Genomic DNA, 6,793 nt, shown 5'->3' with positions numbered 1-6,793 from the left:
GGGTCCCTGGACTTGAGGGCCCCTGGACTTGAGGGTCCCTGGACTTGCGGGCCCCTGGACTTGAGGGCCCTGGACTTGAGGGTCCCTGGACTTGAGGCCCCTGGACTTGAGGGCCCCTGGACTTGAGGGCCCTGGACTTGAGGGTTCCTGGACTTGAGGGCCCCTGGACTTGAGGGTCCCTGGACTTGAGGGTCCCTGGACTATCAGATAATTAGTAGAGATATTGATTAGCTTTTATCCGATTTATAGTTAGATCTGAATTTAAAACCAACGGCGGGAAAAGAAGGAAGTAGATTGTATTAATTTAATAGAAGATGGGAAAATGGGGGTGGGAAGCGGCAAAAGCCACAGCAAATAGACAGTAAAATGAGATGAGACTTTGTGACCTAGGGTTTGGCAAAGGTTTCTTGGGACACATATGGTAATAACTGTAAAGAAAAATTGATACATTGAACATAATTAAAATGTAAAACTTGTGTTTGTTAAGACACACCATTAAGAATATGAATAGGTAAAGCATAGCCTGAGAGAAAATATCTGAAAAGCACATACCTAAGAAAGGACCCGTTTGGAGGACGCACAGAGAAATCATACAACTCTATGATAAGACAAACAACCTAATACAGAAGCAATTGAAGATTCACTTCATAAAAGATGTGAGAATAGCCGATAAGCCCAATAAAACGTATTCGGCATCATTAATCGTCAGGAAAATGCAGATTAAATCCACACTATACCATCACTGAAATGGGACGTCCCGCATTTGGGACGCGGCTCTTCACATGTTAAACACACACTCACCTACTCACCAGCACAGCCTCTCCTGGCTATTCCCCCACGAGAAATGAGTGTGTGTCCACAAGACATCACGTACACAAATGCTCACCGTAGTTTTGTTCCTGACACCCAAAACCCAAGCGGCCCGCCACCCACCAACGGGAGAGCAGACAACAGACAGCGGACTGTGTTCAGACCACAGAAGCCGCTCCTACTGTCGCAAGGACCTGGGTCAGTGTCAGGAACAGTCCCTGAGGGAACGAGGTCTCACACAGGAGACACCGATTCCACTCCACACCAAGATCTAGAGTAGGTGAGACCAATTAGGATGGAAAAACAAGGCAGCTGGAAAAGCCAGTGGTTGCCTCTGGGGGGCTTGGGGCACAGAGGGACAGGGAAGGGGCCGAGGGAACTTCATGACATGGAGAAATACCTGTCTTTTTAGAGGGTCAGGTTTCATAGGTGGATACATTTATCAAAACACAGAGAAGGTTCATTAAGATGAGGACATTTTCTTTATAATTTACAAATATTTATCTCCCAATTTAAAAAAACTATAAACAAATACTGAACTTTAGATAATAATGTGGGTGCTGAAAATTTAGGAGGAAGTGTACGGAGGTCTCTACTGGCTTCGATATGCGTCGGAAACAGGGTAGATGCGAGGGTGTGTCATGAAGAAGCACAGGGAAGGGTGCGAGAGAACCGAGGCGGTGGATGAACAAGTGTTTGCTGTAAAATCACAAGATTCTTGCTATTTTGCCGTGTATTTAAAATTTTTTCATTAAAATGTGGAAAAAGTTAATGTGAAAAAAATAAATTAAATGGTAGGTTTAAGACCAAGTACGCTACCCATCAAACTAAAGGAGACTGATTAGCTCCCTGCATTAGATGCACAGACCCAGGCCACCCCTCATGGCATCCTTTCTGTTCGCTAGGAACCAGTTACGGGTCACGCTCAAGGGAGGGGGTCACACCAGGCCTGGGACCTCAGCATCTCCAGGGGCATCTTAGAAGACCCCCAGCACCATCCCCTCTGCTCTGGTTCCTGTCTTCCCCAAATTTCTCCTAGTTGTCTCTGAGTGATACTCACAGCCTATGACCACGTGTCTGTCCTAACCTCTCCTCCACGCCCTGCCCTCCCTGGAAGCATCCACTGGCAGGGTTTGGGTGACGACTCCAGGTCTTTCTGCCCTGATGACGCGTATATCTGTGCACACTTTTAAATAAGGCCACAGTTTCGCACATGATGAGCAGATGACCTTCATTCTTGTCCTCGGTTGGTCAGTTTAACAGACAAGGGAGGTCATGGCCTCCATCCCCCCGCTGCTCGGACAGGGTCCAGCAAGTGCCCATGTCTACAGATAAAACCTGCACTCGTAGCGGGGACAAGCGCTTGGTTATTTTTTGTTTTTTTTTAACAAACCCTTGTGTCGAGGGCTGACTTTCAATAGATGGTAGCGAGGAAGCTGCTTTGCCATGTATGAAATCCCAACCCTGACAAGGTTCTTTTAAAACCCAAACTACTTTTGCATTAACAATGTTTTGAGCATTTAAAAATTCATTTTTCTCTTGAGCTAGGTACAGCTATAGTGATTCATGTGATGTTTAGTAGGGAGGAGTCTAAGTTCTAACAAAGCACAAATCTGCCTAAGGAAAGGATGAGAGCTAAAAGGGAAAACCTGAGTCATGCATCTAGGCTTTAAAATATGTCATGTGATCTCACCTGCAACAAAACCATCCTGGGGTTGACGTGATCCATGGTGTCAAAGAGAAAAATCCAGCCAGAAAGGGCTTCAGAAGAGAATCAACCCTCAGAGAGGCATTTCTGGGAGAGTTCTCAGGGAGCTGTTCTAGCTCTTTTGTTGTAAGGAAAACTGAGGAAGTATTGATGCTATAAGGAAACTGCAACCAAGGAGTTTCCTGCTCAGAGACCACATGCGAATGAAACTAGGAAATATTCTAGTGGGTAGACACGAATGCTGAGAATGCCAATCAATGGAGAGGGATGTTATTTGAACCAGGTGATGGGTGGACCAGTTACAAACCACTAAGCTCATCGCTGGCATAAATTAAAACCTGAGTTTCCAATAAAAATATTTGTGCCTTTGCATTCTCTCACCCTCTCCCAAATGGCGGCCTCAGCAAAAAAGAAGAATAAGAAGGGGAAGACTGTCTCCCTGACAGACTTTCTGGCTGAGGATGGAGGGAATGGTGGAAGAAGCACCTATGTCCCCAAACCAGACAGCTGATGAAACAGACGACCTAGAAGGACATGTTTCAACCACTGGCAGAGTAATGATGATGACGTGTATAGGGCACCTCCAGATGACGGTTCCATCCTGCCCACTGCTCCACGGGCTGCTTGGAAGCCCGAGCCATTGACTGGAGCCACCTTCCCAAATTGCCACCCTACACTGCTTTTCTAGGGAACCTGCCCTATGATGTGACAGAAGACTCCATTAAGGAATTCTTTAGAGGATTAAACATCAGTGCAGTGTGTCTACTGGGTGAACCCAGCAATCCTGAGAGGTTGAAAAGTTTGGGTTATGCTGAATTTGAGGACCTGGGTTCCTTGCTCAGTGCCCCGAGCCTCAGTGAAGAGTTTCTAGGTAACAGGAGAATTCAAGTAGACGTTGCTGATCATGCACAGGGTAAAGACAGGGATGATTGTTCTTTCAGCCGAGACAGAAATCAGGATTCTGAAAAAACAGATACAGATTGGAGGCCCGTTGTGCTGCAGCTTTGATGGCTACCCACCTAGAACAGGTGATGAAGGCTTAGAGACAAATATCGAGATCGTTATTATTCAGACCGATAGCGTGACGGGTATCGGGACAGTTACCGTGATGGCCCACGCCAGGACATGGATCGATATGGAGCCAAGATTGCTATGATCACGGAGCAGCAGGGATTACAATAGAGGCTGCTATGCCAGGATGGGCAGTGGCGGAAGAGCATTTGGTAGTGAGTACCATAGGGTGACATCTACAGAGGAGGTGAAGACTGCTATAAAGACAGATATGACGGACAAGATGACCAGTCATGGAGCTCCAGAGATGCATACCCTTGGGAATGACTGTAGGCATGATGATAGATGTCCCCCCAAAGACCCAAACTGAACCTAAAGCCTCGGAGTACTCCTAAGGAAGATGATTCCTCTGCTAGCATGTCCCAGTCCAGTCGAGCAGCCTCTCTCTTTGGAGGAGGAAAGCCTGTTGGCACAACTGCTAGAGAACAAGTAGAAGAGCCACTATAGAAGGAACAGGAGAAACTGCGACATCAGCTGGATGAGCCAAAGCTAGAACAACGGCCTCTGGAGAGATACCCAAGCTGGCAAAGTGAAGAAACTCAGGAATGGGAATGGTCGAGGACAGGAAGTGAGTCATCACGGACTGGGACCTCAGCCACATCTGGCAGAAATGCACGAAGGAGAAAGAGTGAGAAGTCTCTAGAAAATGAAACACCCAATAAAGAGGAAAACTGTCCGTCTCTAACTTCTAAGCCTCCCAAACCTGAACAGCCTCTAAAGGTGATGCCAGCCCCTCCATCAAAGGAGAATGCTTGGGTGAAGCAAAGTTCTAACCCTCCTGTTCGATCTCAGAGCTCAGACACAGAGCAGCAGTCCCCTACAAGTGGTGGAGGGAAAGTAGTTCCAGCTCAACCATCTGAGGAAGGACCAGTAAGGAAAGATGAAAATAGAGTAGATGGGGTGAGTGTCCCAAAAGACCAGAGTGGTAACTCCAGCCGTGGTCCAGGAAATGGAAGGAACAGAGACCACTGGAAGGGGTCAGAGAGGAAAGATGGCAAAAAGGATCAAGATGCCAGATCTGCACCTGAGACAAAGAAAACTGAAGAATATCCAGCCTCTAAGTTCAGTTCTGCAAGGAAGTATGCTGCTCTCACCATTGATGGTGAAAATGAGGGAGACGATAACACCAAATAGACCTCTGCATTCTGTGCTTTCTCCTAGTCTCTCTCCCTGCTGGAACATTCGAGAGCAAATCAAACCTCTATCCAGAAAGAAAAAATAAAGCTCACCATCTCTGGAAAAGAAAACTTTGTAAAAAGCACATACTCTTCCCATTCTCAAAGAAGTGTCTTCACTTTGTTTCTTAGAGACCTCCAACCCCACGTAAACTGTCTAGTTATAAAGGGCACTTGACACCCAACCACACACTCCAGAGTTGCTGGGACACTCACGATGTTTTCTTCACAATTTCTCTACAGTCCTGGGATTGTTGATTATAATACTAACTGTATATTTACCTAAGAAGCTTTCTAAAAATCTAGTATGAACAAAATTCACAAGTCAAAAAACGTATTGTCAAATTATGCATCCTGCTTTTGAATTCAGGAGTGATGGCCACTAGCTCTGGCAGATGAAAGATGGGGTCACATTCTTTGACATGCCTTCCATGGAGAAATGGGGTCTATGTCCCCTCCCCTTGGACCTGGGCCAGCTCTGTGACTGCTGACTAATAGAACACAGAGAAATGATGTGACTTTCCAAATCCAGGTCTTAAAAGAATGACAACCCCTCTTCTGGTCTCTCGGAAAACTCACTCTAGGAGCCCAAGGTAACCGTGGAAGAAGTGTGACTCTCTTGCTGGAAAGATCATCTAGACAGACCTTTAGACAAGCGGAGGGGATGAGAGGCCCAGATGGGTCTGCCTTCCAGCCATCCCTTTCAAGGTACCTGAGAAGTGAGAGAGAAATCCACATGAAAAGTGGACCCTCCTGCTGCAGCCACCTAGCCTGGCATGGATCAGTGAAACCTACTCAGAAAATCCCTTCCTGCACTCCTGAACCTACAAACCTTGAGCAAATAAATGGTTTGTTTCAAAGTATGAAGTTTGGAGATAATTTATTTCACAGTAATATCTTCCAGGAACTGAATTTGGTCCAGGGAATGGGGACCCACAATACCAAAAACTTCAGACAAGTGGCTGGAAGGGCCTTGAGCTGATGGTGGATGAGGGTTTGAAGGACAGAAAGAAGATCGTCCTTTGGGGGCTAGAGAGAAGGCAGCCCACACTACATAGCAGCAGAAAATCCAGCTGCCATGCATCCCATGGCAGCACAGAGAGGAGAAAATATACTTACTGAGCTGGTGGATTTGGTGACATATATTACCTGACAGAAAGCTGAAAGTACCAACGAATTTCCTAGACACATATGATAGGATACAGACAGAGAGATGAGGGTATAAAAATGTAAATAAATAAATAAGAAATATTTAGTTTTCAGACAGAGTTAGAGGAAACATAAACTGGGACCTGCTGAGTCAAAAAATAAGACTGCCTCTTGACTGGAGCCCCTTCAGTCTGCAGAAGACTCTCAAAATAAGAAATGACCTCAGGGAAGACATCAAACCAGGATGAGCAGAGTTAAGTGGTGGCCTTAGTATGAAGATCTCCGGGGGTAGTTGTAAGACCCTTTGTTGAGACCTTAGAAGTATGTCTAAGGTCTCAAAAAAGGTCTTACAACTACCCCCGGAGATGTACATAAGGGGTCCTACAACTACCCCCAGACATGTACATTAAGATCTCTAAGAATCTTAAGAATCCTTTCAACTTGACTAGAAAGTTGCTAAGGATCTTATGACCCTGGCCCCGTAGCTCCTGACGTGCAGTCCTGGAAGGGCCTGTTCCAGAAAGAGATGTGGTATAAACAGAATATATTATAATCTGATACACAGGAATCCCACAAGGTTTTTAAAGAAAATATATCCTCTAAGACTGAAAGAGGCAGAGACAGGACAAATACAGGACTTTGACTTTCCCCAAATTTTCACACACAGGAAGCAGGCAGAGAAGTCTTCTGATCTAGAAACATCCTGCCATTTCTTATGGAAAAGGAAGGATGTCTCAGAGGACAGAACCAAGTGCAGGAAGGTCCCAATCAAGTAACTGGCAACATGTGCCTGGTTGGACATCAGGGTTGCTGGGGACCAGTGACTTCACATGCTCCCTGCTGTCCCATTTTTTGAGCAGGCATGTCTTCTTTCTCCTGT

General features: G+C 45.9%; 1 pseudogene; it reads left to right on the top strand.

The window, feature by feature from the left end:
- The first annotated feature begins 2,909 nt into the window (after positions 1-2,909).
- LOC114893137 lies at positions 2,910-4,723 on the top strand (annotated as a pseudogene).
- The last annotated feature ends 2,070 nt before the right edge of the window (positions 4,724-6,793 follow it).

Source organism: Monodon monoceros, unplaced genomic scaffold, assembly GCF_005190385.1.
Source record: "Monodon monoceros isolate NGI ecotype Baffin Bay Population unplaced genomic scaffold, NGI_Narwhal_1 Super_Scaffold_12, whole genome shotgun sequence".
Lineage (NCBI taxonomy): Eukaryota > Metazoa > Chordata > Mammalia > Artiodactyla > Monodontidae > Monodon > Monodon monoceros.
Note: the sequence above shows the minus strand (reverse complement) of the source record. Positions and strands in the feature narration are given on the sequence as shown.